The following is an 8,328-nucleotide window of genomic DNA, read 5'->3' as shown; positions in this document are numbered from 1 at the left end:
GCGACTTTAGAGTGGGAGCACTCGGCGCGCCATGAAGGCGGCCAGCAAATCTGGCCCGGTCAGGCCCTCCGATTGCGTCAGCACTCGAAGTCGCACGACGGCACCGGCTCCTGCGAGCGTCAGCGTCCTGGCCCGATGCGACCAGTTGGGTTGCCTCCGCACCGGCGGACCAGCTACGTAGGTCGGCAGATTGACCCAATCACCCTCCGCGGATACGTTCTTCACGTAGAAGTACGACCGCTGCCACATCTTCACCGACTTTATCAGCTTGATGGAGGGAAACGGGTTGTCGGCCCCCGACCTCTGCACGGTGATGAACGCGCCGCACTAAGCCGACACGCCCGCGGCCTGGGTGCCGAGCTTGGAGTAGAAGAGCTCCCCCTAGAGCTCGATGGTGGGGAGAATGCCGAGGAAGCCTTCGCACAAGGTGACGAAGGCGGGCAGCAGCACCACAGTGTTGGGGGTGAGTTGGTGCAAGCTGGAGTCCGTAGAACTCAAGGAAAGAGTGGAAGAAGCTGCTTGCCGGTAAGCCTAGGCCATGTAGGCAGTGCGAGCGGAAGACGACCCGCTCACCCTCCTGCGGCGCCGACGAGATCTCCCCCCTCCGCGCGAGGCGGACCCGCACGAGGTCCTCGCCGGGCAGCCGACGCGTCTTGCGGAGAAAATCGACGTGATCGTTGTGGACCTCCGAATCGTCCCAGGTGCCAGAGTGCGCCGTAGGGGGCGTGATGGCGGAGGAAGAGCTCATTGTGAGCAGACCACCGCGGCACTCGACGTAGCTTGAGGTGTAGCAGTGAGAGAGAAGAAGAAGAAGAAGCAATGAGGAGGAGGGACGCGCATGCTCCGGCGCTCCCCCTCCTCCCCCTACTTATAGCCTCATGGGCTAAGAAGCCGAGGGGGCGGTTGTGGGATCTACTGCGCCCACTACCCCACACCCCCCACGTTTATCGCGCAAAGTTACTATGCACAGTAACTCCGCGGGAACCTCAACCGTCCACTCCGGCCGCAGCGGATCCGCTCGCGCGCCGAGGCGCGGTAGTGGTGGGCCCCGCCCGTAGGCATGTCCCGTCGCACATGTGGATGGCCAGACTGGCCTGGCCGCTTGTTGCTGCGTGACAAGCCCAAAATGGGTGGTGTCCTAGAAGCTTAGCAAGCACGCCACTGGGATCCCGCTGGGGCATTCGAAATTTTTTGGACAAGTCAAATTGGGTGAGTCTGACTCTTGCCAGTCGGCCCTGCAGAGGCCGAACGAGGATTTCACCTCAAATACTCGGAGAAAGAAACTGCTGAGGCTCCTCGGCTGGTTGCCCGCGGTGCCTCGTCAGCTTCGAGGACTACTGTCGGAGTAATGGGCCACGGGTAGGCTAACCCAAGGCCCAAAACCTTTCAAGACAGCAAGGCTGGCTGCGCCCCTCGAGACGACAGATGAAGAGCCACCTTCTGGAGGACAGCTGAAGGAACAGTCGGCTGCCCGCATGCATCCGAGTCCCAAAGGCGAGGTCAAGACCGGCCAACTCCCTCCTGGCGGCTTCCCGAGAAGCCAGCCGCCGAGAGTCAGCCCACGGCACCAACAAAGCCCGTGCCCTCATCAAGGGGATGGGACAGGGAGTGGCAACAGTGAAGCCCACTCCCTCCCCTTTTCTAGCAGATGGCTAGGCCACAGTGCGCTGTACCAACGGAGATCTCCGTCTGGCGCGGCAATGTTGCCATGCCATCCCTGACATTAGCAATAGTGGGCGAAGTCTTGTGCCCATGACAGCCTGTCAGTATGGTCCACGGATGACGGGCCCTACCATTCAGTGAGAGTCGAGAAGACGGCAAGAGCGCCACCAGTCGGACCCATAGGGAGCCGGCCCCCGGGGGTCGGCCTGCCCCTCCCACGGGTTCCCCGCGCCATTAACCAGACGAGATAGGGAGTGGCTACAGTGATCACCCCCAGATGACGGGGCTGTAGCCACGACCCCATGACCAACCCTGCGTCATCAGAGGCACGACTACAGTAAACAGCAGCCGGCAAGACCCGCAAGCGGCCGGTACGACTTGTCGGCTTTGTACCAGACCAGTCGGCGGGGCCCGCCAGTCGGCGGGCCCCAGCAGTCAGCGAAAGGGCCGGCGGGCGAAGAGACTGGTGGCTGGGCCCTGCGCCCAAGCAGTTTACCATTGTACCCCTGGGGGTAGGCCTATATAACCCCCCCCAGGGAACCCATGCAAAGGGTTCCGAACCATTAGAACTAGACCAATTCCTAGAGGGGGGAGAGAGCCTACCCTGCCTTCTCCTACCATCGGCATACAGCTCAAGGAGCACCCTTGTATTCACTTTGCCTTAGTGATCATGTGGAGACCCCGCAGAGCAGGACTAGGGGTGCTATATCCTAGGAGAGCCCCGAACCTGGGTAAAGTACGCCGGCATTCGTGTCTACGCCTCATCCCATTTCCAGGCACCGACGATGTTCTACTCGCCCCCACCATGATAAGCCATCCATTGGCATATGTTGCACCCAACTCCCGACACGAGGCTCACCTTATCCTTGGAGAGTGGAAGATAATTACTATCCTCAGAATCTTCGTGTGTGGCCTGTTCACCAGGGCTAACTTGCCCATCTCCCCATTCATCTTGTTCGGAAGTTGACTGAACAGGGTCTTCATTGTCTTCGGCACCGTCCGGAGTGTTGTCTTCTCCTGTGCCGGTGTTTCTGTCTTTGCTGCGGCGTGACTTAGAGCGGCGGTGCTGACGCCGGTGCTTTGGTTATGTCTCGGGAAGTTTATCCTCAACTGGTTCTTCCTTGTCATCGTTGCTATTCTCTTTTGGTACATCCACCATGTATACGTCATACGAGGAAGTGGTCATCCAGCGTCTGGTAAATGGCATGTTTTGGGCCTCTTCTTCTCTGGCATCATCGTCCATACTGTCTATGTTGTCGGAGCCCTAATCGAGCGTGTCGGTTAAGTCTTCGATAGTGGCTATAAAGTGGGCAGTGGGTGGGAAGCGAAATTCTCCGTCATCAGCCTCTAGTTTGAACCGAGTATAATTCGGCTATGAGCCCCCCGCTAAGGATAGTGCTCTTAATCAGTTTAACACGTCGCCCAAAGGCGATTGCCAGAAGATGTCCGCGGAGTTGAATTCGATGATCGATGATCGATCAAGCTCGGCGTATGTGGGCGCACAAGGTTCGGAACCTGTAGCCGAAGGCGAGTCCATGGTTCCGGTGACACAAATATCACTTGAAGTTAGATCTGTGTGTGGCTCCAACGCCGTTGAGTTTGCAACTTCCTCGGCGGGGTTGAGCTTCCCGTCTTCGGATGGCGCGATCTGCTCCAGATCTAGGGCCAGAGCAGCTACAGGTACTATCTCCTGGGTATGGTCCGATGACAGATTTATGTCATGTTCATCATGGTGGGAGGGAGCGGCTGCCGTGGTCTTGAATCCGTTGAAGATCAAGTCTCGATGGATATCCCCGACGTAGTTCAAGCTTCCAAATCTGACCTGATGGCCAAAGGCGTAGCTTTCAATCTGCTCCAGATGGCCAAGCGAGTTGGCCCGCAGTGCGAAGCCGCCGAACATGAATATCTGTCCGGGGAGGAAGACTTCCCCTTGGACAACGTCGTTGTAGATGATTGAAGGAGCCATCAAACCTTTTGACGATGGCAAAGTGGAACTCTCAATGAAAGCACCAATGTCGGTGTCAAAACCGGCGGATCTCGGGTAGGGGGTCCCGAACTATGCGTCTAAGGTCGATGGTAACAGGAGACAGGGGACACAATGTCTACCCAGGTTCGGGCCCTCTCTATGGAGGTAATACCCTACTTCCTGATTGATTGATCTTGATGACTATGAGTATTACAAGAGTTGATCTACCATGAGATCGTAATGGCTAAACCCTAAAAGTCTAGCTTGTCTGACTATGATTATAGGGATCTATTTATGGACCTAGCCCTCCGATTCATATAGACACCATAGGGATCTAGGGTTACATAAGGTCGATTACAGAGGAAGGAATCTTCATATTTGGACGCCAAGCTTGCCTTCCACGCCAAGTAGAGTCCCATCCGGACACGGGTAGAGTCTTCGGTCTTTGTATCTTCACAACCCATCATTCCGGCCCATGTCGAATAGGTCGGACGACCGAGGACCCCTTAGTCCAGGACCCCCTCAGTCATATGCAAAATATGTCCGACCAATACAACCTTGCCAAGTTAGAGCAAGCACCTTGGTCGGTGAATAAGATAGGCCATTGATACGTCCATTTTGCATCATGCTTTATATCGATATTTATTGCATTATGGACTGTTATTTCACTTTATGTCACAATGCTTATGGCTATTCTCTCTTATTTTACAAGGTTAACATAAGGAGGGAGAATGCCGGCAGCTGGAATTCTGGGCTAGAAAAGGAGCAAATATTAGGGACCTATTCTGCGCAACTCCAAAAGTCCTGAAACTTCCACGGAACATCTTAAAATAAATAAAGAAAAATCCTCGCCAAAGATGAAGGTCAGGGGGCCCACACCCTGCTCACGAGGGTGGGGGCGCGCCCCCCTACCTTGTGGGCCCCCTGGTGGCTCTCCGACGTCCATCTTCTCCTATATGAGGTCTTTCGATGATAAAAAATAAGAAGGAACTTTTTGGAACGAGACTCCGCCACCACGAGGCGGAACCTTGGCGGATCCAATCTAGAGCTCCGGCAGAGCTGTTCTCCCGGGGAAACTTCCCTCCGGGAGGGGGAAAACATCACCATCGTCATCACCAACGCTCCTCTCATCGGGAGAGGGCAATCTCCATCAACATCTTCACCAGCACCATCTCATCTCTAAACCCTAGTTCATCTCTTGTATCCAATTCTTGTCTCAAAGTCCGGGATTGGTGCTAGTAGATTGCTAGTAGTGTTGATTACTCCTTGTAGTTGATGCTAGTTGGTTTATTTGGTGGAAGATCATATGTTTTGATCCTATATGCATATTATCACTCCTATGAATATGAACATGAATATGCTTTGTGAGTAATTACGTTTGTTCCTGAGGACAAGGGAGAAGTCTTGCTACTAGTAGTCATGTGAATTTGGTATTCATTTGATATTTTGATAAGATGTATGTTGTCTAGCCTCTAGTGGTGTTATGTGAACGTCGACTACATAACACTTCACCATTATTTGGGCCTAGAGGAAGGCATTGGGAAGTAATAAGTAGATGATGGGTTGCTAGAGTGACAGAAGCTTAAACCCTAGTTTATGCGTTGCTTCATAAGGGGCTGATTTGGATCCATATGTTTCATGCTATGGTTAGGTTTACCTTAATACTTTTGTTGTAGTTGCGGATGCTTGCAATAGAGGTTAATCATAAGTGGGATGCTTGTTCAAGTAAGAACAGCACCCAAGCACCGGTCCACCCACATATCAAATTATCAAAGTATCGAACGCGAATCATATGAACGTGATGAACACTAGCTTGACGATATTCCCATGTGTCCTCGGGAGCGCTTTTCCTATTATAAGAGTTTGTTCCGGCTTGTCCTTTGCTACAAAAAGGATTGGGCCACCTTGCTGCACTCTATTTACTTTTTTTACTTCTTGCTCGTTACAATTTATCTTATCACAAAACTATCTGTTATCACTTATTTCAGTACTTGCAGAGAATACCTTGCTGAAAACTGCTTATCATTTCCTTCTGCTCCTCGTTGGGTTTGGCACTCTTACTTATCGAAAGGACTATGATAGATACCCTATACTTGTGGGTCATCAAGACTCTTTTCTGGCGCCGTTGCCGGGGAGTGTAGCGCCTTTGGTAGGTGGAATTTGGTAAGGAAAAATTTATATAGTGTGCTGAAATTTACTGTCACTTGTTACTATGGGAACTAATTCTCTGAGGGGCTTGTTCGGGGTATCTTCACCCCGTCCAGTAGAGCAAAGAGTTTCTCGTCAACCTACTGAACTTATTGAAAATGAAACTCCTTTTGAATTTCCTTCGGGTATGATGGAAAGACTGCTAGCTAACGCTTTTACAGGAGATGGAACAAAGCATCCTGATGAGCACTTAATATATGTGGATGAAGTTTGTGGATCATTTAAGCTTGCAGGTATACCCGATGATGTTGCTAACAAGAAGGTCTTCCCTTTATCTTTGAAGGGAGACGCATTGATATGGTATAGGCTATGTGATGATATGAGATCATGGGACTATAAAAGATTGAAGTTGGAATTTCATCAAAAGTATTACCCTATGCATCTTGTTTATCGTGATCACAATTATATATATATAATTTCTGGCCTCGTGAAGGAGAAAGCATTGCTCAAGCTTAGGGGAGGCTTAAATCAATGTTATATTCATGCCCCAATCATGAGCTCTCAAGAGAAATTATTATTCAAAATTTATATGCTTGGCTTTCTGATAACAATCGCACCATGCTCGATACTTCTTGTGCTGGCTCTTTTATGATGAAGACTATTGAATTTAAATGGAATTTATTGGATAGAATTAAACGCAACTCTGAAGATTGGGACCTCGGCGAAGGTAAGGAGTCAGGTATGACACCTAAGTTTGATTGTGTTAAATCTTTTATGGACACCAATATTTTCCATAAGTTTAGCACTAAATATGGACTCGACTCTGAGATAGTAGCTTCTTTCTGTGAATCTTTTGCTACTTATGTTGATCTCCCTAAGGAGAAGTGGTTTAAATATCATCCTCCTATAGAAGTAAAAGTAGCTGCACCTATGAAAGTTGAAGAAAAGACTTTCACTTACAATGATCCTATTATTCCTACTTCTTATGTTGAGAAACCACCTTTCCCTGTTAGAATAAAGGATCATGCTAAAGCTTCAACTGTTGTCCATAAAAGCAATATTAGAACTTATATACCTCCTAAGCAAGTTAAAGTAGAACCTAATATTGCTATTGTTAAAGATCTCTTGTCTGATAATATTGATGGGCATGTTATTTATTTCTGTGATGAAACTGCTAGAATTGCTAAACCCTGTGATACAGATAAACCTAGACATGTGGTAGGTATGCCTGTTATTTCTGTTAAAATAGGAGATCATTGTTATCATGGCTTATGTGATATGGGTGCTAGTGCTAGTGCAATACTTATTGACTTATACAAAGAAATTATGCATGACATTGCACCTGTTGAGTTAGAAGATATTGATGTCACAATTAAACTTGCTAATAGAGATACTATTTCACCAATGGGAATTGTTAGATATGTTGAAGTCTTGTGTGGGAAAACTAAATATCCTGCTGATTTTCTTGTTCTTGGTTCCCCACAAGATAGCTTTTGTCCCATTATATTTGGTAGACCCTTCCTGAATATTGTCAATGCTACCATAGATTGCACAAAGAATGTTGTTACTGTTGGCTTGGATGATATGGTTCATGAGTTTAATTTATCTAAATTTAGTAAACAACATCGTGAGGAAGAATTACCTAGTAAGGATGAAATTATTGGTCTTGCTTCTATTGCCGTACCTCCTAGTGATCCTTTAGAACACTATTTGCTAGACCATGAGAACGATATGTTCATGAATGAAAGAAGGGAAATAGATGGAGTATTCTTTAAACAGGAACCTATTTTGCAACACAATTTGCCTGTTGAAATTTTAGGGGATCCTCCTCCACCCAAGGGTCGTCCCGTGTTTGAGCTTAAACCTTTGCCTGATAATCTTAAATATGCTTATCTTGATGAAAAGAAGATATATCCTGTTATTATTAGTGCTAACCTTATAGAGCATGAAGAAGAAAGATTATTGAAAACTATGAAGAAGCATCGTGCTGCTATTGGATATACTCTTGATGATCTTAAGGGCATTAGTCCCACTCTATGTCAACATAAAATAAATTTGGAGGCAGATGCCAAACCAGTTCGTGATCCTCAACGACGTCTGAATCCTAAAATGAAAGAAGTGGTAAGACAAGAAATACTCAAGCTTCTGGAGGCAGGTATAATCTATCCCGTTGCTGATAGTCAGTGGGTAAGTCCTGTCCATTGTGTCCCTAAGAAGGGAGGTATTACTATTGTTCCTAATGATAAAGATGAATTGATTCCACAAAGAATTATCACAGGTTATATGATGGTAATTGATTTCCGCAAATTAAATAAAGCTACTAAGAAAGATCATTACCCCTTACCTTTTATTGATCAAATGCTAGAAAGATTATGCAAACATACACACTATTGCTTTCTAGATGGTTATTCTGGATTCTCTCAAATACCTGTGTCGGCTAGAGATCAATCAAAGACTACTTTTACATGCCCTTTTTGTACTTTTTCTTATAGACGTATGCCTTTTGGTTTATGTAATGCACCTGCTACCTTTCAAAGATGCATGATGGCTAT

Source organism: Triticum dicoccoides, chromosome 2A (assembly GCF_002162155.2).
Source record: "Triticum dicoccoides isolate Atlit2015 ecotype Zavitan chromosome 2A, WEW_v2.0, whole genome shotgun sequence".
NCBI lineage: Eukaryota > Viridiplantae > Streptophyta > Magnoliopsida > Poales > Poaceae > Triticum > Triticum dicoccoides.
This window is presented reverse-complemented; position numbering follows the sequence as displayed.